The sequence below is a fragment of the Paramormyrops kingsleyae genome, chromosome 12 (assembly GCF_048594095.1).
Source record: "Paramormyrops kingsleyae isolate MSU_618 chromosome 12, PKINGS_0.4, whole genome shotgun sequence".
NCBI classification, from domain to species: Eukaryota; Metazoa; Chordata; class Actinopteri; order Osteoglossiformes; family Mormyridae; genus Paramormyrops; species Paramormyrops kingsleyae.
The window spans coordinates 7,576,932-7,601,409 of record NC_132808.1 but is presented as its reverse complement, the minus strand read 5'-3'; the positions used below and the strand labels follow the sequence as shown (position 1 = coordinate 7,601,409).

General features: G+C 41.6%; 1 protein-coding gene across 4 annotated transcripts in view; it reads right to left on the bottom strand.

The window, feature by feature from the left end:
- Window positions 1–6,722: 6,722 nt before the first annotated feature.
- The window catches only part of rnf212 (ring finger protein 212), a 34,964-nt gene continuing 17,208 nt past the window's right edge, over window positions 6,723–24,478 (bottom strand). For 2 of the 4 annotated variants that reach the window (XM_023799956.2, XM_023799954.2), the window contains exon 14: window positions 23,381–23,614. The gene's annotated coding sequence lies outside the window, so the exon portion shown is untranslated. Of the gene's footprint in view, window positions 7,742–7,899; window positions 8,001–21,836; window positions 22,020–23,380; window positions 23,615–24,478 lie in introns of those variants that run through there. The other 2 variants (XR_002836711.2, XR_002836712.2) reach the window with 2 other exon arrangements.

The following is a 24,478-nucleotide window of genomic DNA, read 5'->3' as shown; positions in this document are numbered from 1 at the left end:
TGAAAAATAAAACATATTCAATGTCAGTTAGACTTAAAACCTATCAATTAACCTTGTATTGTTCTTTTAAAATCAGAATAAGACTTGACCAATCAGCTAAGCACCTGCTCACTAATGTATTTCTTGCCTATATCCTGACAAAACAGGTTAAAGGGAGCTGATGAGATTTCTGGCATTGCAGTGAATGCGAGGCATTGTCCCAATACAGGCAATGCTTAACCATGGCTGTTTACAAAGTGCTTACTCCGGTGATGTGAGGGAATGATCTGCAATGTAAATAGCAGACGTACACACTGAAATAAGTACTAATTCTTCAGATTGTTTCCCTCAGAACATACATGTCCTTAAGAAATAAATATTTTATTTACAAACCTTCGCAAAATTGCTGACTTAAATTGTTATTTTTAACGCCACCATCCATTTTAAGCAGTAACTATAGCAAAGCATTAGGCACTTTGAAGGCTGATTGTGATTGGACGATAGAGGAGCCACTGGAAAGCCACAGGAATAGCACATGGGCTGACCAGGCCTGTGAAACGTCACAATAGTACGTTCATGATTTGACAAGAACATATTACATTTCTTATTTGTACCAGAATAGGATAGATACCTGATTTCCTTAGCTGACTGCAGCTTGATATTGTATTCTACCTATGAATAATGGTCCTGTCATAACTTGAAAGCTAAATTCATTATAATTCAGGAAAACATGGAATGTCCACTCAACCTGTCCATCACGGTGCTCTGATCTTGGAGGAAATTTTGGTTTCATGACGAAAGTTGCGTTCTCTACTGGGTGATTTCACAGGCCCACCTGTAGCTGTACGTCCAGGGGAAAACCCAGTAAAAGCAAAAACATCTGGATACTCCTAGTCTCTTAACCTCTGTCCTCAATGAAAAATGAAATGCAGATGAGACATTGATTGGGGCAGAAGAAACTGCAATGCAAGCCAGATTGCTGCCTATACTTCAAAGGGGTGTCTCCGCACCTCAGAGGCAGCCCGTTGTCTGTGAGCCTTCGATCTCCATCTATCTTCCGGACTCAGAGCAGGGTCCTCTCACCTTTCCCCGCAAACCCAAGGTGTGCCGGGGCGGAGCGCCACAGCAGCGTGTGGTATCTCACACTCGGGAGAAGGTTATGCACATCAAAATCCATCCCACAGGCAAGAGGGAGTGTCAGATATCTGACTCTTCTGACGTTCAGGTTGAGGTCTCCATGTTCAGCAGGGTGAAGACAGTGATGCAAAACAGGGTCTCTGTCATTAAAGTTTTTAATGGAAAGGCGGAAAATAAAAAGGCATCAGTCATCTGCAAATTATGTAAAAAAAAAAATGACTGAGGGACTATTACAAACAGATGATATTGGAACACGTTTACACAATATATAGTCACGCACTGCATAACAATGTCTCCATCAATGATGGACCGCATGTACGATGGTGGTCCCATAACATCATAACAGAGATGAAAAATTCCTGTTGCCTTGTGACACTAGCTGTCTTAATGTCAATGCCATCGCAACATGGTAGCCATAGTAACGTCATAGTGCATCGCATTACTCACATGTTTGTGGTGATGTTGGTGTAAACAAACCTACTGTACTGCCAGTCATATAAAAGTATAGCACATACCATTATGTACACGCATAATGCTTGATAATAATAATAAACAACTATATTACTAGTTTATGTATTTACTATACTGTACTTTTTATTGTTATTTTACATTGTACTCTTTCTACTTATAAACTGTTTTTAAAAAAGGTTTACTGTAAAACAGTATGTCTTGTTACTCATAACTTGTAAGTACACTCTGTGACTTTCACAAAATCCCCTAACGACACATTTCTCAGATGGTACCGCTGTCGTTAAGCGACACATCAGTGCACACAGCTATAGACCGGCAGTCTCCTGCACAGAGGCTAAGCACCTAGCTAGAGGGTTACTCCCTGGAGACAAAACTTTCTGTAGTGTCCAATAGCAGTACACTCCAATACTTGAGAAATGGTCTAATTAACATGTTATAAAGATTCGCCATGCCATCACAGTGAGTAAACGCAGGTGTTAAGAGGCTTTTATTTGTTTCTCCTTCTTCAATGTAAGTTGACCGCCCAATAGGAAACCCAGGTGTTTTGTGGTTGATAGCTGCTTAAAATCCCCATCCCCTTCATCCCCTTACATTAACGGCATAATCCATGTTCAATACAGTGTAGAGTAAGATGACGCAGCACAGTTGAACTTACTTGTTGAATAGTGCTGGGTAGTAATTTCCTTTCCCTTTGCTGTGCTTATATATGAAGAAACCACACATACAATCACATCTGTACATAGTAGTATAACACAATTATTGAGAATTATGGAAGTGGCAGTTGCACTTTAGAGGGATTGAACCTGACCCAGAGACCTGTGATTCTGACTGATTACCTGTGGTGGCGTATGATCTCCCAGTCCGTCACATAGGTTTAGGTGGAATAGCCTCAGACATACATTCCTCCTGTTCACATGGACAACCTGCCCATGAACAATCTGAGGGGATGTTTGGGGGTGGTCTGTAGCAAAGCATAATCTCAGCTCCACCGACTACTGAGGAACACCCTGTAGACTCCTGCCTATTCCTTAGGCTGCCTTGCCTCATTTCCTACTGAGATGTCCCTCCTTAAACCAGAGAGTAAAGCAGGCAGGTCCATGTCATCAACCCTATATCGACATACAGCGCCCTACACAATTATTGGTGTCCCTTGTAAAGATTTGTAAAAATGGTTAAAAGAAAATCTACCTTTTGGTGAAGTAGCTTCATCTAACACAGAAAAAATGAGAAAAATCCAACATTTCATTGAAATAAATCTATCCACAGAAAAACAAATCCTTCATCAAGAAAGAATTATTTTTAACAAAAACACATGTGCCACAATTACTGGCACCCCTGGAAATTACAATGAACACAATGTAACTGAAGCATGTTTCCCATGTAAATTGTACATCTTTCAGTTGATTGGAGTGAATAGGAACCTTCAAGCAGTAACCGATGGCTTTCTGATTAACTGGGGTACAAACACGAGGTGACACAGAGGCCAAATTCCGTTAGTCATCCATCAACATGAGAAAGATAAGAGAACACAGACCAAATGAGGGAGACAAATGTGCTGACCTTCATAAGTCAGGGAATGAGTATTTAAATGTAGCTACTGACCTTAAAATTCCCATTTCAAACTCTATAACGCAAATGAAGTATGAATTAGCATATAAAGGTTAAAATGCATGATAATTTATTGTCATAGCGGCGCAAATGCACATAAAATACGTGCTCATTCACGCTGTTACAACAACCGATTGCCGCACGTATCGCTTTTAAAGGTGAATGCATACTTGCGTCCCAATTATGTCAATCCCTGTGCATATGCCATTTGCGGCTGTATAAGTGTAGATCTAGGTAAGAAGCCGTGTGCATATGTCGAGTGTAACCAGATGCTCAATTTTCATTGTTTTTCCAGCCAGATTAGCACAATCAACACTGTCAAAAGCCTGTGAGCGTATCAGCTAGGAGAATCTGGACCACTGCTGGCTGGCAAGAGATTGTCCGAGTAAACCAAGAACATTTGTTTTGTTTCTGCGGAACTGTTGAGTTTTCTTTCAGCTCAGTCTTGTACTGTAGCCTTCCAAGACATGAGGTCAGGGAAATCAGCGTCCAGTCATCAATTTGATTCGGATTAAGGTCCTTAGGAAAAAGGAAGATATTTCCACTCAAGGGGTACAATACTCAAATGATAGGACTGATTTGCTAACAGTGATAAGAAGTGCGAGGTCATCTGAATACTTTTAACAACCAAGGATGGATACCATCTGCAGAGTCTGCTTTCCTGGGCTTTAACCTAAGAACAAATCTGTCTAATATTGCACAACTCTCCCAAGTTAACAGGGTTGGGGAGCAGAAGCATAGATATGTAGTATTTCCCGTCTGTATTTCAGAAAAATGAATCTGAGCATAATGCCTGCCTGAGGTGACGTTAACTCAGCACGGCCCATTATTTTAATGAAATTTCATCTCTCTCATAGTCTAAGCATCACTTTGCATGTATTCAAGTTTCAAAATATATAGTGACACTCACCCCAAGCTTCAGTTCCTTTCTGACCATCTGAAAACTCACAATAGTTAAAGACTCTTCTGGGATATTCTCATATGTTTTCTGTAACACATCCAAATTCAGCTCCAGCAGATCTTGACGAGCTTATCGAATTCATCCTTTTTGTTTACCAGACCTTGAATTACATAGGAGAAGGTTTGGGAGTCAGAGCTGGCTCTCGCCCGTCAGGTGACAAGGGTGGCCGCCTAGGGCACCTAAACATCCAGCCTTTCTTATTTTCTTTTGATTCTCTGTTTGTGACTTGATTTACATGATTTACATTCTTTTGCTGATCGTTCTGTGACCTGCCCGTGTGTAGATTCCAGATTCAGCTCTTGATCTCCCTGTCTGACTATTATTTCAGGATCAGATTTTCCCTTAGTGTTGCTGTAATAGCTGTTGAATGTTCTTCATTTCTTGAGAAGTGCAGGTGAATACTTGTGATTCTTTATTGACGCCATCATAGTTTCTCTCAGCCACCAAAAACAGCAGGATTAAAAAATAAACCGAAATATTGCCACACACATCCCTGCACAAGCATTACATAACTAGCTAGTTTATAATGACGGGTGGCTACCTAAAAAGGTGACATTTAATGGAAATGTAAGGCATAGAACAGGGCAGCCATCTTGGCACTTAGCGCCGCCCTTGTGGTGTAGGGGCGTTGGTCATTGTGCCTTTTATTTATAACTATAATTTATAAGCTTCTGAAAAGTACAGCATTTCCTGGGTACACATGAAAACAAGAGTGTTGTGCTGGCTTACAGCCAGGTCTGAAGGTTCAAACCCAGCCTCTGTGTGAAGTTTGTTTGTGTTCCTTCTGCACTGTGTGGGACACCCCCAGGTATTTGTTCTTTTCACTGCAGTCCAAATATGTGCTCTGGAATGGCATCTTATGGCGGCCCTGCTCTGTAAGTGTGTGGAGCCCGCATGTTCTCCCTGTGACATGCACTTAGGCTAACTGCGATCTCTGCGACCGACTGGCACCCCTGTTCAGGGTGTACCCCAGCCGCATACAGCCAGTGCTGTCTGAGACGGGCTACAGCACCCCCAACCTGCAAAAAAGAAAAAACCTTGATCATCACAAGCATTTGGAAGAGAGATGGCTGCACTGTAAAAAAGAAAATGTTAAGACAGCTTAAAATTTCAAGGCAACTTACTGCACTAGATTTTTGAGTTTTGAGGGAAAACAAACTACGTCTTTAAGAAAACCACCTATCGTTATGCCGAGTAATTATTTTTCATTCAGATAATTTATCTTTCATAGCTATAAAAACTTAAAATGTACATACTAGGAATTGCTAACAACAAAAGTTGTTCCAACCTATTGACATTGTTCCAACCTATATTTCTTAAGATTTATCTTTCACATGTGTAAAGACTTTTGACTTTAGCAAATTTCAGTTTAGCATGCTAAGGCTTCACCCACTCCAGTGCCCAGGGGTACAAAAACAGAGCCCAAAGATGTGCTGGTTGGGCTTGAACTGGATCATTGGATCAGAGGCACAGAGGTTTAACCCACTGAGCTACATGCTGCCACCTCTGGACAATGATGCTGCCAAAACTCTGTGTTTTTGTGTTAGCACCTTATTCAGCTTATATTTCACACACCTGAGCATGGTTTTTGTGAGATAAGCCTCTCTTCATGGACCAAAGGTCACCAGTATCAGCACATGTGGGGGCCCTTGAGATAGACCTGTGACCCCCAGCTCCCTATAGGCACCACAACAGGTAGCTGCCCTTCACAGTCAAGTTCGCTGTCATTCCCCACAGGGATCCTCAAAATCTGTCTGCTATTATTTATTACTATCATGTTTACAATAAACATGCTAATTGAACTGTTTTGTTATCTTCATTTATAATAATTATTTGGCACATATTTTGCGATTTTTAATTCTTAGCATGTTTAACTCAAGTTTTAAAGTTTTTACGCATATGAAAGATAAATCATGAACAAAAGAGAATAAGTTGGCACAACTTTTGTTGTTTGTAATTCTTAGCATGTAAAACTAAAAATCAGAAGTTTTTATAGATATGAAAGACGTGAATAAAAAATAAGTTGGTACAACAATAGGTGGTTTTCTGCAAAACTCAATAAATTGCGTTGAAATTTTAGGTTGTCTTAACCTTTTCTTTTTTACAGTGTGGAGAAAAGAGAACAGCAATTAAAATGCTATTAGATGTACAGTGTGCTGAAAGATCCAGGCAAAGAGCTGGAAGATCGTCACCGCGGCAGTTTTACGAGCAACAAATTACTGACTGACAAGTTATTCCTTATTCTCTATTGATAGTAATTACATAAACTTAACTCTAAGGATCCTATTTAAAAGAAAGTGGTTGATACCAGGAGCCTGTATCACGAAGCAGGATTTCTTGCTTAGCTGGATAACTAAAAAAAGTCTGGGATTTGCAGTGCCTCGTTTGAACCAGTGTTCCTGTACAGTATGTCGTACTGTTTCTGTGTTATGAAAATGCATATTCATTTATCTGGAATTGCATGTTTGTGACATTATACACAGTCAAAGCACAATAGAGACATATCAATAATACACACACTATTCTGATATGACAATATACTGAAATAAAACACAAAGAAATGTACTGTTAAACAACGTGAATAAACTTACTGAACTAACAAGGTATGTTCTATAAGCCTACCAACAGTATTTAATAAATGAATGCCTGAATACCTCAATTAACCAACCCTTTCCTTTAATTGCACATTGCTATATTTTTTTAAATGATCGGTGTTGTAACCAACATGTTTAACCAATCTCGAACCAATCTTGAACCTTGAACACTGAAGAAAGGTTAGAGGGAGGACATTTTCAATAATGTAAGCGTCTTAGCCGTCCTGACGTGTGTAAGGCTGCAGCCATGGAAAGGAACGAGGTGCAGTCTGTTTCTCATTAAATGTTCCTTTTATATTCACAGAAAAACACTGCAGGCGAGCCATCGCTCCTCTCCGCCGCTCTTCAGCACTCGCCGACTGGCAGGAACGACGCCGCAGAGCCATCACAGCGGGACGTGCCAGCACACTTTAATTAACTATTATTTTCTTACAGGTTGTTGTCCTGCCCTCTTCCAAACAAAAGCTATCATGTGAAACAGGTAATAACATACTTTGCAGCAACGTCTCATTACCAAAGCTCAGTGGGCCAGAGCTACTGTACCAAAGAAGCACAAACACTCAATGAAACCAGTCCTTCGAGTGACCAGGTGTGCAATATGCTCTCTGGAGCCGGCCAGGTGCACCAGGAGGAAGAGGGCGCTGAGGGCGCGTAGGTGTAGCGCTTAACACTGTCTGCATGTCCTGAATTAAGTCCTTTGACATCAAGTGCAGGGTACAGGTTAGATACAGTAGGGTAGGTATACAAAAACACCTGGACAGAAAAGGGTAAAGTCCAGGTACATCGTCTGTGAGATCTTGAGTCTGTTCTAGGTACTGTTCTGCTCCAGAATTCCAAACGTAGCTTGCGGTTGGACCGCTAACTAAATGTGGTTTAAAACAGTTTAACAGCCTATCCACAGAGGTCTAGATCAACACGTTTGTTTTGGATGGAGTAGTTCTGCCTCTTCGTATTTCCAGATCAGATGAGCAGCAGCTTATTCACCAGAATTCTCCAGATGAGGGAAGAAGACCAGAAAAAATATGGGTATGAATCAAGGGTGTGAAACCAGTATCTACATGGGCAGATGTGGTGTAAGCCATCCCAACCCAAAGAAGGTGATTGTCCCCTTTGATATATCTGTTAGGGGCTTGGATGAAGAAGTCTCACCTTCTGAAGGGTACACTGGGTGTGACAGGCAGAACATGGACTCCATGCTGTCAAACGGACTCACTGGAAAGACCCTCCAGAAAAAACACACCATTTTGGTCCTGGAAAGGAAAATACTGACTTACAGAATTTCCAGTACATCCCCTTCAGGTGTTTGGAATGGTCTGCACCAGGGTCCCCAAATACCAGTCCTGGAGGGTCAGAATCCAACACAGTTTACAGATTTCCCTGCTGATCTTAGTCAGCTAATTACTGGGTTTATTGGAGGTTTCTTAAGCAGGGAAATCTGCAAACTGTGTTGGATTCTGGAATTGGAGAACCCTGGTCTGGACAAAGAGAAAAAGCATTCACAGTTTTCTTATTAGTCTATTAAAACTATTTGCATGGAATGCAGCACCTACAGAGTCCTATGCTGGTGTTAGCAGTTATCAGTCTAAAGGCAGGTGAAGCACATTTGCTTTGGTACACAAATTCCAACTTCCTCTGCACCGGTGCACTTCAATTTAAAATGAACTTTAAGTTCAAACCAGGTGCAAATCTTGCTCATGTCTCTAGACTCCAGAACCACATGCTGGAATTCCAGGACTGAAACAGGAATATGACACGCCATAGATCTCAAACAACTCTGAAGACTTCCAAGGATGTTGGAATGTTTCCAGTAAGTGCTCAGGCTTTTTTGTTTGTTTGTAATGCAACATACGGGTAGGTTGTACTTCACTCTGGTGAGGACATGTTCAGCGCTACATCGAAATGGGTGTGACTCATTTTCCTCCCTGGTAAACGGAGCAGACAATTTATTGCATCTTCAAGGCCTCTGAGGCATGTGCACATTGGCCAAAACATACATCCACAGTTAAATGTTAGAAAGGTGTGTTATATGAAATTGGAAGATACTACATCTCATCACTCAAAACTAAGTGGATATTATAATGATACTTTATTGACCCCCAAGGGGAAATTCTTTTTGCACATCCCATCTTGCTCTCCATGAGATACACAGAAACATATGCAAGTGAGAGCAAGCTTCAGCGAAGGATCAGCCACTTGTGGCAGCCATGGGGCTGGGGGTTAAGGGCCTTGCTTAAGGGTCCACAGACAAGTCACCGTTCTGTGAAGGTTCCACCCAGCTAGCTTCTGATCACAGGCACAGAAATGCAGCAATGAGCCACATACTGCCCTCAGTACTAGGTAGTTAAACAAATATATGAAGGTATCAATGCTATCGGTATAAACTCAATGTTAGAAAGTATAATAAAATCTATTTCATTAAGTTGATATCAATAAAACACCAGGCTAATTTATTTACATCGATGACCTGTTGCTCTCTCACTGAAAAGGAATAGCATCTCACTTCTGCCACTAGGGGGCAGTATATTTCGAAGAAACCTTCCTTTCATTGGTTTCAGACCCATTTCTATGAAAGACCTTTTTGTTAGAGTAAGATCACTTTAATCAGAGTTAAAACAGCCCATGTCAAGCATCATTGTCACTTTTACTATTTCCTTCAAGAGTTGGAGCAGTGGAGCTCCACGAGAAAGCCACGCACATCGTGGCCAGATAAAGCCCCCTTTGTCAGCTGGGCCAGAAAGCCCGAGTGCACTTGACTCATGGACATGAGGTCTGCACATTTTCCCACTTAATTATGTCAGCGGCTCATCAGGGACCACTGTTCTGGAGGCCCATTCACCTGGAATATTGTGGGAAGGATTAAATAAAGTGTACCTGGAAAAATAGCTTTCGCTTGTCATTGTCGACGCTCGTATCGTGTTGCGTCTCTGAAAAGATAAAACGTAGCATTTTTCGTGAACGGAAACATTTTACGATCATTTCAACGAGCAGCTCCGTTTAAACGGTATTCAGTTACATCCTAGGGATTTTTTTTTTCTTGATTAAACAATCATCTTTGTTTTTTAATTGCATATATAATATCCAAAAACATGAATCAGAACAGGCATTTGAAACATTTATGTTTTCTTATGTATAATCATTATACTATTTCAATAGTTTTGTGTTCTATGGTGGTTAGATGGCTTCTGGTCATTGCAATTGTTTTATGCTATAAGTTGCATGAGAAACAAATAAGAGAATATAATGAGGGTGTAATCATCCCGTTTTAGGGATTTTTTTTTTTACAGCATTATTTACATAATTTGGGTGCAGGAAATTTCTTGAAATGTTTCACAATTGAAATATTGCAAGTGGAACCTTGCCACAGGGATGCGTGGATTTCCTCCACCATGTAATTGCTAATGATGTCCAGCTGGTACTCATTTGTTGGTCTGATGAGTGTATAAACCAGCTGGCCTTAGAGTATATGAGAGACGTGAGATAATGGAAAAGAACATAAGAACATAAGAACTATACAAACGAGAGGAGGCCATTCGGCCCATCGAACTCGCTTGGGGAAGGCCGTGCATCAGCTCACTGCTCCCAAAAGCAGCCTCACATCTCTGGGGTACAGGTTAGATTTCCATCTCCTGTGGTCTAAAACACACACTTACTGTAGGTGAATGGGTGTATCTGCACTGCCCCTAGTAGGTGAGTTTGTGTCCTACTTCCTGGTAAAGGCTCCAGACTCACCACAATCCTGTACTGGTTACGCACGGGTAGTTTTTCAGCATAAATTTTGTGGTTTGTTTCCATAAAAAATATTTTTAATTCATTCTAAAAAAATTTATGAATAATCAATTGGGTAAAAAAGCCTTTCATAATATTTCAAGTGCATTAGAATGATCCCAAAAAAACACTGAAAGAGTCATACGGTGAAATGGAAAGTTTTAAAATGTTTAAAAATAGATCAAGAATGTTTTACTTAACAGATTAAGTGTATATGCAGACTAAGCAGTTATGTAAGTCATGTACTATGAAGTACCTCAGTTATGTGCTAGAATTACACAGAATAAAATAGTACAACAAAGTACAGATGTACATGTAGTGTTACATCGGGCATTATCTGACAGTTTGATTAATGATGGACCGCTGGTGGTCCCATAATATTATAACGAAGTTAACAGCCATCATCGCGCAACACAATACTCACATGTCTGTGGTGATGTTGGTGTAGAAAAACCTACTGCGCTGCCAGTCATATGCAAGTATAGCACATACAACTATGTACAGTACAAAATACATAAAAATGATAATAAACAATTATGTTGCTGGTTTATAGATTTACTATACTGTACTTTTTGTAGTTATTTGGGCTATGCCAAATAGCCTAGGTGTGTAGTAGGCTGTACTGTCTAAGTCAGTGGTCGCCTAATGGTTAGGGATGCACACTTGTACTTGAAAGGTTGCTGGTTCAAATCCCCGACCACTGAGGTACCCTGAGGTGCCATCCCCAAGCACTGCTCCCTGGGTGCTGAATTAGCTGCCCCCTGCTATGTCACAACGTCACATATGGGTTAAATGCAAAGGACACATTTTGTTGTGCTGCACTAAGTACAACTAAACACTAAGTACTCCTTTCACGTTTGCACAATGAAGAAATCGCCTAACGATGCATGACTGTATTAATTCTGGTAAGTGAAATTACACTGCATATACATTATATAGACTGTGTATTTATTATATATGCTTTTACTATATGTGTTTACTATATGTGTACTATGTGTTGTTTGGTATGATTTGATTGTGTATTTTTATGGTAATGTTCAAAATTTTTCCCCATATAAATTTGCAGTAATTGCTTCTTCGCTTTACACCATTTCGGCTTCCGAAAGTTTTCATAGGAAACCTGTAACATAAAACGTACAACAGTACACTTTTCAGCATTATCATCTGATTACAATTAGCTGACAACATCTCCACTGGTGAATGCGTTCAAATTCGAGTGGGGCGCATCAAGCCAGAAGACGAACGTACAAAAGACCTCATTCATCACATGGATTAGACTTCATGGCAAATAACTTTCTTAAAATTTCAAATTTATGATTTCATCATAAGTGTTCAGAGAATTTTGGAAAACACTGACCCGTGGAACTTTAACTACGAGTGCTGATCCGCAGCTGACATCATGCGTGTCCGGCCCCCAGCACAGCTCGAGCACGGTAAGCTCTCCTGTGAGGGCTCTACCTACTCCGCTTCCTCATCCAGACTCCACTTAAAGACAACAAAGTTACTCTCAGAGTCTCAGCCAAGGCCATGCAAGTATTTCCCAATGACGGGCCTACAAATCATCCGCTCTCAGGAGGGGTAATTGTTTTCTTTACCTTTGAGAAGTGACAGGACTTATTAGGGCATTTTGTATACCCTGGAGCCGTACAAGGAGAGAGTTGCTGGAATGTGGCCCTCACTCAGTGACACCCAGACAGCACCCCCCCCCCCCCCCCCCCCCCCACCCCCGGGAGAATCTCACCCACGGTGTTTGTTCAGGAAATTCTCCAAGATCAGCCTGCCTTGCTGCCAGGATACATGCACATTTCACACAAACAATAGTCTGTTCACACCTACTTGTCAGCTTAAAAAAGGGAAAATGAGCCCTGAAATTACACATCGGTTCTGGGCAGCGGGGGGGAAACGCCGCTGAAATCGCGCCCAGCAGAGAAAGGTGCCCATCATCACTCTGACAATTTTCCATTTGTTTCGGAGACTATTACAAGGTCCATGCTTATTCCCAGAAAGTGTTGGCCTTTGAGACAGACTATTATGCTCAGTTAGTGTAGATATTCTTCCAAGGGGCAAAGTCTGTGATTGTAGTTGGACCAAATGAGAAGGTCAGTGACCCCAGTATATGGGGCAGGAGAGGGACTGGAGCTTCACAAGTCAGGGCCACGTCTGTGGTGATCAGCTTTGGTGGATCTTTTTTTTTTTTTGTTGAACTTATTGTTTATGCAGCTTACACATCCATAAACCAAACTTACTAGTAAGATGAAAAATTACACCAACACAGTCCTCATACATAGGGATTGTGAAAACAAAAAGAAAACAAAAAAGGGGGGGGGGGGCAACAACTTGCTCCATTTTCTCAGAACATTAGAAGCAAAACCGGGGACCATTTTCTCAGGAGTTTCTCTATCTGAAACCTTAGGTTGTGAGTTATGTCCTCCATCCTGTAAAGTTCCCATACTCAATCTTTCCACGACTGAAATGTTGGAACAGTGGGTTTCAACCAATTTACAGTGATTCCTTTAATGGCTGCTACTAGGAGGATTTGCAGAAGGTACATATCATCCCTATGCCCCTGAGGGGCAACTCCCAACAAGGCAATCAAAGGATCCTTAGGGATACTTATTCTAAAGATCTCAGTCAGTGCTGAGTAAATGTCTTCCCAATATTTCCTCAGTTTCCCACAAGACCAAAATGTATGAAGAAAGTTTGTCTCTCCACAACTACAGGTGGCTAATGTTCCATACTTTCCTGTTATGTGTGGAGTAAAATACCTAACAATCATTTTCCATCTGAATTCCCCCCAACTATTGGAACTAGTCACCTTATGTGAGCTTTGGTGGATCTTAACACCACCTTTCCAGCTTGGCAGTGGTCAGAGGGCCGCCAACTTTGGTCAGCTGGCTGGAGTAAGAATTTCAATTGGAGACAAATCTGCACACGCATTTACATGTATGTAAGTCTTATTACCTGGTAAATACTCAAAGTACCCCAATGCTTTTGATGTTAGTAATTTTAGGTTTATAATGGAATAATATAGATTTGCCATCAGATTTCCTGTGTGAGAGGCTGAACGGGTGAGTGTCACACCAGATGCGTGAGAGTTGGCAACCCTGGTGGTCAACACTGTAAAGGTTCCATAATGGACACCTGGAAGACGCTCAAGCCTGCTCTGACAATAAGGTATGCAACCCCCATCTGTACATTCAGGTATGATGGAGATCAGGGCTGCAACATTATTCAACAAGTGTCAGCTGAACAGTTTATGCCGATGATACCGGGAGAATGATTCACCTATAACTATTTGGTACTTCCTCCATCTCGATATTAAGACATTCCGCTCAACAAACAGGGCTGCAGCGTGCGTCCGTTCACAGTTCCTTCTCATCCACGGGCCTGGTGACCAAGCATGCATGTCTTCTGAGAAGCCGCATAAGGCACCGTGCAAGGCTGCTCAGTACAAACAGGCCATTGTTCACATTCCCCCACTGTGGAGCCGGGAGCATGTGAACGACGCATGACTGCAGTAAAGAAGCCTGGCGACGGCGGCCATATGGCCTCGTTCAGTGGTACGGGCCTGAGAGAGCCGTCAGTCCACGGCGGTGCGATACCTTATACCTACCGCGTGTGGAAGCAGGGTGTCTAAAGGCTCCCCTGTGCCAGAGCTGCAGAAAGGGCTTATTGTTTCCACACATCTTGGCATGGTTGGACTCGGGCTAATTTCACCTTAAAGCCACATTAGCCATCTGAAGTCTGTGTTGTTAAAGCCGCCCCGAGTTTACCCAGCAGCACGGACTGAGCGGGGTTAGCCTGAACAAATCCGCCTGCCTGTCTCCTCTCGCTGTGGCTAACGAGCTCCAGGTGGGCGCGTCCGTTTCCACGGCCACGCTTACGGCGTCAAGCTCTCCGCGGAGCTGGCGGCCGAGTGGGCTATGAGCGGCGCCCTGACGAAACGCATCATCGGGCCTTCAGATCTCTGGAGAAGATAGGGATGTGCTGTAAGCTAGTGGCACGCTAAGAGAGCACCGGCTGGATAGAAATAAAGTACAGACACACACAGCAGCCTCTATGAGCTCTCACCGTGCTGTCGCTCACATCTGAAAGAAGGAAAGATGAACTCCAAAGCCTGTCACAGAAAGCAGGCCTCATGTACAATGATGGAAAACATATTTTGGGAGAATGCGAGTGAGACAATCAACAACTTGTCTGCAAAATAAGCACTTTCTCACTTCAAATCGAAGCTGAAAATAAACCCAGGAAACCCAGTGTAGGATTTCATAATCATTTCCTATTGGTTATAACCATGCATAATAGTGATGATACACAGGGCAATGCTGCCGGGCAACTGCCAGTTTAAAGAAAGAACTTACGCACGACATAGTGTTAAGCAGGCTTTGGGAAACTCACCCCAGGTGAGAGAAAGGGCAACTCATCTGGAGCTGAATGATTGTAAAAAATTGCCCAGTGTTGATCAAAAGTTGATGAAAAGTTTTCAAATTGAATTTTTTTTGCCCAGTACCAACGGGAAAGTGCCCAAGCAACATTCATCAGCAGCATTGCCCAAAACGCTGCCCAGCGTATCATCATCCAAAAACTTCACAAAATCACCCGCCGCCCAGTAAACGACCCAGGATTTGTGTAGAAATCAGTGGAAAGATCTACAAACATGTCATGAAGAACGGTGATGGAGTGCAGCCGGCCAGGGGACAGACACCTCCTGAAGGGGTTAGGCTTAGGGTTAGGGTTAGGGTTAGGCTTAGGGTTAGGGTTAGGGTTAGGTCAGCAGTGCCCTCCGGCAATAAAGCACCATCATGCTGCAAACTGGAAATAGCGCTAATCGAAATTTTTCCAGTACATAATATTTCTGTTAAACTCAAACACAAGCAGTAGCGCACTGTTTCATTATGGGGTTTGAATCTTGATGGTTCAAGTCCTAGAATAGTTCCTACTGTTGCACAAAACCAATTGCTCCAGTAATTATCAACTAGTTTTAGATTCAAGGATCTAAATTGTAATGTAAATATACTTATTACTGCTTTTGATGCTGTCTATTCATGAGCATCACAAAGTAGTGCGTACATTTGTTAATATGAACTATCGTATTTCATTTTTATTATAAGCTTATCCAGTCCTTTCATAAATACAAGTTCTCCGTAAGTCAAACGTTCTTAACCCAGAGGATGGGGAACAATAAAGACTTGAACGTGAGCGCTAATTGGTGCCACAGTTGGCTACTGACATTTGGCAGAGTCCGCGAATCAAATTTGTATCATGGAAGGATGGTCTAGGACCAATGAACCAGACAGAGCTCCAATGCAAGTACGTAATTTGAATAACAGCTGCTCATCCATCGTGTATGAAAAAACACATAAAAGGGCCAAGAAAGAGATTTATGTATAAAATGGGTACCTGATGTGAATCAACATCTAAGAGATTAACCTGGCAAGAAATATCACACAGATCCCAGTTAGAGCTTGAGCTAGAGTGATACAATAGTTCAGCATTTACAGAACTGGATTATACAAAAAAAATAGTTTTTTGCTGATTAGTCAATTACTCTAAAAAGTAATCGCTGCTAGTCTTAACATTCACACACACATAGTGAGCATTCTGATGAAACTACTTAGCCACTTATTATTAACACTATGGATGGACAACAATAGTTAAAGGAATGGCAACATGGAACCACCAAAGGCAACACCCAAAATCAGGGCAGCCTGTGCCTGGCGTTTGTTACAATTTACACTCCGTGTTCTAATGAAACGATGGTGTCATAAAAGCTATGAGACACCAGTGTCACTCCCCCAACTATCTTAGACCTGACTGTGTCCCCCAAAGATGCACACCAAACGGCATGGCCCCAGCATTTCTGCTTCTGAAAAAATCCTCTAAAAAACAGCAGCACATGTGCAGGATACCTCTCGACATTTTCCATGCATGACATAATGCCGTTTTCATTGAGGAGAAAATGTACAGTAGGTGTCATGGTCCATTAGTGGTGATGAAGAGAGTGAGTCACCGTCCTCCGCCAGCATCATGTCGGCCGCAGGGTTTCGCTGTTTGCAAAGGCCTGTCTGATGGTGCCTCTTACACTGGCCGGATAAGAGTGTCACTAACTGTAGCATAAGCAGGAAGAAAGGGGCTGTTCAGTTTCGGGAAGCGTGGCCTGCTGGCAATCGTCAACACAATAGGAGTCAAATATCGAAAAGTCCAATTGAAAAATCTGAAGTCAAAATCAGCTTGCTGTATGTAATTAAGGTATAAAAATAGAATTTTATAGACTGTTCTATAAAAATCTGAAATACTGCATTCAGTAGCATCATTTTTGTTCTGGAGACCATATCAGTCTAACACAAGATTTGTCAATGAAGAGATTAATAATGTGCACAAATTAAACAAAGCAAACAGATAGATTCACAGACTTCTTTCCCCCTCCCCCACACTGGAATCTGTCAGTCATTTTGCATTTGAGCCCCCCCATACTCACTAACAATCCCTTTACATATTTATCAGTTTGTATATACCTGATTGATTGCAATTTTGCACAGCATCTTTCAAATACTGTTACACTTTATGTCATTGTGTCCTTGTACAACTGCCCTGTGTGCCTTTAATTGTCCCTCTGAGACAAATAAAGTTATGTGAATTGAATTGAAACAAACTTAATATACTTGACAGTACAGTTTCCCATAATGACTGTGTACATCTATATATATAACTATAACTATACATTTTTATATGAATATTAATATCTATTTTATATTTAATATTTGCATTCATGCATGAACTTAAGGTGGCTTTATGCTTTATTATGATTAATTGAATTTAAATGTAATGAATCAAAGACTATACAGACGCTCCTCTACTTATGAACTTTCAACTTAAAGACTTTCAGACATATGAACAAAGAGGACTGTAAGTCCAAATTGTGCTAGTTGGGCTCCCGTTTCCTGTCCACAACATACATTTTTTTTCTGCGCATCAGTTCCGCCTAGTACGACTTCTGGCCGCTACTCCCGCCGCGCAGCAGCGTAGCATGCGAACTCCCAGCATCCTAGTTCTTTGTACTTGCGTATACCCTGAAAATGATGCTGAATAACGACTTACGAACATTTCAAGTTATGAACAGCCATTCGGAACGTATCTCATTCGTAAGTAGAGGAGCGTCTGTACTATTCATAATACTAAAAATTCCATCCAAAGAGGAAGTGCGAAAGAGGTCAAGACGATCAGGCGTTAGGGTTAGGGTTAGGGTTAGGGTGAGCACCCTGTCCTTCAGGCCACGCTGGGACAGGTTCTCCAGTATCCAGCGCTTTGGGAGCTGGCACACTGTGCCACTCGGCCCCCCTGCTGGGAGGGACATAACACATGTACTGCTGTCACATGGCAAACTGCCGGCCTCATAAATATAAAAAGAGGCCTTGAAATGACGCATGTCAGAAAATGACCCGAGGGGCACAGCACTAGGGCCCCGAGAGCCCATCTACTGCTTAACACCAAGTTCTGCTGCTGATGACTGTCAGCTCAGAGGTTTTCTATAATTACGCTGCGAGCGCCAGACCTGTAACTGATACGTTAACCAATGTAAAGATTGCAGTGTTTACCCAATTTTGAAAAATGTGTTGAGTCTAGTGTTGCATGCTCCCTGACCTCATGGACCGCCTTTAAGGTGTGGGCTGAGGCCATGAAAGGGCATGCAGACGGCCGGCTTTTGCAGTAACCGGCTGTGGGCACTTGGGGTTACCACACTGCAATGCCCCACACTGCAATGCCCCACACTGCAATGCTCTATACTGCCGTTGGTTGCTGGCACCGCACAGACAACCCTGCAGCAATGCTGTCACAGGAACGCACACAGAATGGGCAATTTTGACGCCAATTCACCTAACTGCAAATCTTTGCACTGCAAGAAGAAACCCGGAGAGTGGCCAGAGAAAGCCCACACAACTCAGGGACAATGTGCATGGATTCAAACCCCCATCCTTTTAAGGTGACACAGCTATCCAATGCAGCCCCTACCCTTAAATACAGTCAGGTCCATAAATATTGGGACATCGAAACAATTCTAATCTTTTTGGCTCTATACACCACCACAATGGATTTGAAATGAAACGAAGAAGATGTGCTTTAACTGCAGACTTTCAGCTTTTATTTACATACAAATCAGGTGAATGGTGTGGGAATTACAACAGTTTGTATACAGTATGTGCCTCCCACTTTTTAAGGGACCAGTAAGTAATGCATGAGGAGTGTAAATAAGTACTGATCATGTTTATGAACACATACCCCCCAATAAACAAATAGATACATAAATACAAGGTATATAGATTACAGGTTCCTGTCTTATGAGATTACTATTTATCGACAAACTTCATACCCCTTTAAAGAATTAACCATAAAAATCACCTTAATGATAATCTATAGATCTTTAATACTTTCATGGCTGCTCTGTTTCCTTTTCCAAGAACAATATCTGTAATCCACACAGAATTAGAATACAAAGAATTAAGATGGAGCCTTAGAATTCAGAGCATGTAGTTTTGCCGAACCACAGCTGGAGTGTAGCCAGCGGCTGAGACTGAGCAGCCCATGGTACATATCCAGATCAGCCGCCCATGCTACATATCCACATCAGCAGCCCATGGTACATATCCAGATCAGCAGCCCATGCTACATATCCAGATCAGCAGCCCATGCTACATATCCAGATCAGCAGCCTCAGGATGGCCTGGTCCAGGGAAGCACCTTAGGCTGTGGGGTCACCATTCTCAGCTGGAGGACTCAGAAACATGAAGCGTTCTTGCAAAACAACTGTATCCATGCCTTTCAGCCCTAACATCTTCCCACAATCATATTGTTTCCACATTTTCTCTAATATGAATAGCTTCTTTATTGAATTACTTTTGGGTTTGATACATTTGTAAATCAAAGCGATTTCAAGAGGACCAGTACAACCATTTCCTATTTTCAAAAACCTCTGATGGAAAAAAGGACTCAACATGTCTTCTAATTCTTTGTACCAAAGTTCCTTTATAAGAAGAAGCCCAATGTTCTCAAGGTGACTGAGTTTTAATCTCTATTGACTGCACTGAAGGGCTGTGATATTGTCATCATTTCTCAAGGGATAATTTTACCGGATCATCTCTGCTTAAGAATTTATGTCTTCTTGTCTAAATTGTTTCCCCCTAAAATTTCTATGGGAAGTATTATTAAAATCATCATTACATCACATTCTCTTAATATAACTGGAGAAAACAATTTTGGAAAAATAAAATTTTTTGCATATCTTTTGCAGAGCATTCTGGGAGTTTAGGCAATAAAAAGTAGGATTTAATCCCTTCCGGATCTATCATTTCATTCTTTGTCCTTCAAGCTGAGGCGCTCCTTTATCGACAACTTATTAGACCTTACTACCCCAATACATTTTACTGACAGCAAACTGTTACAGAGATGAATCTATGAATATCTCTTTATGCATCAGAATGGATTTGGATAGAGGTGACATTATTGGTTCAGTTGTATCTCCGTCACTTTATCCTGAATTTGAAATGTACTTCCTGGCTGTATTTAATTGCCCCAAGGAAACCCTGTCTCTTTGCAACAAAGAGAGCTGCACTCACCGAAACTACATAGATGGGTATGCTGAATAGTTTGCCTCGACCTAATTCAATAATCCGACTCTCTCCATTAGTTTGGGTCAACAGTCAAAGCTGGGAGGCTTTTTAACGTACTGTTCATATACAGTGAAATTCAAGCGACTCCCCATGAGACAGCTTTCAATGAAACGCTCACAGCATCTCGCGGCTCCACAGCCATTGTTGCTTTATGTTCGATGAAAAGTGTCACAAATTCATTGCACCTTTTATCATACCCTTTCAGATTTGTCTTCAAGCTGACACACACGAGGGATCACAGATGTTTACTTTAGCAACCCGGCCCGGAGATGAGCCTAATCTAGGCTACATTAGGCTTAGTCTTCCCAACAATGCCATAACAAAAAGCCACTCTCCCTGTCTGCGCCACAGAAAGTGGCTGAGGCCCCCATCTCTTGTCCCGTCCAAGGTTAGCTTCCTGTTCTCTATTGTCTAGTACAGCATAGGGGCTCTACTTTACTTGCTGAATGTCCTCTGATGTCTTTTATTTTAATATGATGTTTTTTGTTAAGCTATACATGCTCGTATTTAACACCGGTGAATGGGTCATGGCGCATGAGTTTTCGCAGCATGTTGTTTTTAAATCTAGCAAGCTAAAACCCATGTCAGAACCCATATTTTCCTGACATCTCTCTTGACATGCTCCAGATATTGTCCTGGGAGAAGCATGCTCGATTAACTTTAGCCAAGCACTAAACGTGCCATGAAAACTTGATACTTTCATCGCTGCTTGTCTGAAAGGGTATAAACCTCTCCTTCTGAGACATCACCCCTCGACCTCATCTGGAAAGGCCTTGTTCACTACCAGGCTTCAGGTAAGATCATACACAGGCCTATTCACGTTCGGACTCCCTCAGTGCTGTGAAACTAGGGTTTGACTCACAGAAATTTGTGCCTGTTCTGAGTTAACTATTAAATTGGTTTAAACTGGAAACCTAGAAGTAAAATAATACTGACATTTAAATATGAATATGGCCGATTCACTTCAGAAAGCAAACAAGAGTAACTATGTTTGGTCCTCCTACAGAATGCTATAATGTTATCTAACATACAGAGAATATACAGAGAAATGAGAAATTGCTCTCAAAGAATGACCTGTACATTTCAGTACATATGCATATATTGTTCAAAGTAACCGAATTCTGACCCTCCTGTTACTTTTCAAAGATCAACAGCTGGTAATATTGTACAGTATTCTGGTCACAATACTGATACCATCTGACATCTTCTTCCAATTTGCACTTAATTTTTCCAAGAGACAACTAAAATGAGAGTGGATTATTTCATACAAAAAATACTTTAATTTATTTAAAGAAATGTATTGTCATACAATATTTTAAATGTTTATTATCAATCTAGGAATAAGAAGCTGGATTGTCTGGGGAAAACAGACCTCTTACTAGTGCCTGCAATAAATCTTAAAACCATTGTGACAGCTAGAACAAGCCCTTGTAAAACAGAGATTTCCTGGCCCCAAGGGCTCAAGTTGGAGCTGCTGGAGGTTGTACCAAAAGTCAAACAGGGCATGTCTGACAACTGATTTGACAGGGAAACACTATTAGCTGAGCCACGCTCCACTAGTGAATCATTTCCTTTAAACGGGGACTGGGGGCTGAATGTCTGAGACGCCCAGATTCAGCCATGGGACAGAGTTCCTGTAGTTGGCTGTAGTCTGTTGATTTAGCCCTGAATCCATGGTGGCTCCATGTATGCATTAAGCTCTGCATGTCCTTCCACTGGTAATGCTCAAACAGTAAGCGTTCTCCACAACCATCTTTGATGCAGAGACCCAGATTGTTAGGAAGATGGCCACTGAAAAATCAACTCCAGATTGAGTCTGGATACAATGGCGTCCCGGACCTGTGGAAAATCCAAGGTCACTTCGTACTGACAGGAAACATTAGTTTCCCTCATATTCTAAAGAACTTTTCCTAAGTCAGGATATAATTTGTAAATCTGAACAAAAGCTGAAGTGCGTCACTATGGCCTGTAATACTGCAACAAAATAAGCCTGACCTCGATGGCATGAAAGTAACAATGTGTTTTTACTAAACGGTCATGACTTCCATAATCATCTGCAGTCAGATGCGTTTTTCTCCTATCAAATAATGCTTCCTGTTTTTTCATAGTGTAACTGAACAGAGATTAGCAATACACGCTCTGAGCTCCTCACCTGGAAACCGGGCACTGCTGCCTGAGCTCGCAATAGCTTCCAACATGCACTGACTGTGTCCCCCTGTCCTTCTTCCCACATGTTGCTGAATTATGGCACATGTATTTTTGTCTGAGGGCCTTGTTCACTACTGCACAGCACAGCTACTTTAGCACAGCTGGCTGGGTTTTGAAAGCGTTTCGATTAGGTTCATCTAGCTGGTTGAGCTACACTTTTCAGCTAGCAGGATTAGCTACAGTATGCTTTTCCATTAGGATTGGGTACCCAGATAGCTGTCTGTTTTGATTAGGTTTGGGTAGCCGGATGAGCTACGCGTTCTGATTAGGTTTGGGTAGCCAGATGAGCTGCGCGTTCTGATTAGCTTTGGGTAGCCGGATGAGCTACACGTTCTGATTAGGTTTGGGTAGCCGGATGAGCTGCGTGTTCTGATTAGCTTTGGGTAGCCGGATGAGCTACACGTTCTGATTAGGTTTGGGTAGCCGGATGAGCTACACGTTCTGATTAGGTTTGGGTAGCCGGATGAGCTGCGTGTTCTGATTAGGTTTGGGTAGCCGGATGAGCTGTGCGTTCTGATTAGGTTTGGGTAGCTGGATGAGCTGTGTGTTTCAATTTGGTCTGGCTAACAGAATGAGATACATGTTTCGATTAGGTTAGGCTAGCTAGATGAGATATGTGCATGGGTCACATTCAACGGTGAGACTTTAGATCTTCTTACTTGACACTATACTGCCCGGAAAAACAGTCGAAATAACAATATAACAAACCACAGCGTTTCATTCCCCCGTGTTCAAAGTCTGCATGGTTGGATCACTGAGAATCTTTCTATTTCTGTTCTTCAAGTCTTTGCTCAAGTTTATTTTGTTTTTTCCTTTAAACACTAACTAGTCACTCCTTACTTTTATGTAACATTTTTTATCACTTCCAAAAGACATTTTGTAATGCATGAAATGCAGCTGAACAAGTGTATTCACAACTCAACACTCAGGTTTCTCACTACACAAACACACAAGTCGTCTCTTTGTTGAAACAATTCACTTTGCTATGTGGCTAATTTCATACCATTTTAATAGCTGCTTAGTACAGGCGCTACTGGTCCACTTCAGAAACATCCTCTGCAACCAAATGGGAGACACAAGCACCCAGCAAGCTACAAGTAAACATTGAAAACCCAACACAAAGTTCCAGGCTCTACACACATTATGTCATGTCCTGTAAAGTCCTCACTGGCTGCTTGTCTTGGGATCCTATGGCCATGCATGCATGTTGGGCCCATTTCTCTCACCTGTTTTTATACACAAAGAACACACATCGAAGTCATAAATCAGATAGTAATAATAGTATTCCAGTAGATAGTATTCTACCTCCTGTTTAAATGTTCTAATGTTTTCCATTAGGCACTTTGAACTGCATAAGAAACTAACTGTATTTATACTCGGACTATGGCCCACTGGGAAGTGCCGCAATGCATTATTTTGTTGTTTAGCTGATGCTATTAACAAAAGCAGCTTGTAAACTCATTTGTACAGCCAGATATTTTATGGGAGAAATTCTGGCACTACTCCTGGTTTTGAGTACCACTGCAACGCCCCAGTTAAGACCCTTCAGGGTAGATGGCTGTGCCTTTACCCATAATGCTCAGTGCTACAGTGTAAGCAAGCATACATAAGGCTGAGAATGACAATCTGCAAATGTTTTTAGCAGAGTTAAATAGCACAACCTGGTGGTCTTCATGAGAACACACAGGTTTCAAAGATTTCATTGATTCACATCTCATTGGGCAATCCAGATAATCAATGCCTGCAACTGGGTCCAGGCTTGAGCAGAACCTGTGCTCCTTTATGCTCTTCAGGTTTTTCTTCACTGGCATTGTATCACATATTTTTTTGTTTTTAATGGTTGTTTTTATAGATTCTTACTCATTAAATTTCCACTGCAAAGTCTTAATTTACTTTCATAAACTAACATTTAGGTTTAAACACCAGACAGATGATTAAGTCACTGAGCTCCCAAATCATGAAATCAAAAATCTCATCTGTGGAAATCTGCTGGTTGAAATTATGCCACTGTCATTTTTTAAAACCATAAATGAAATGTCCTAAATTACCCATGAAAGCTTCCCTAGATCAGTGTTTCTCAAACCATTCCT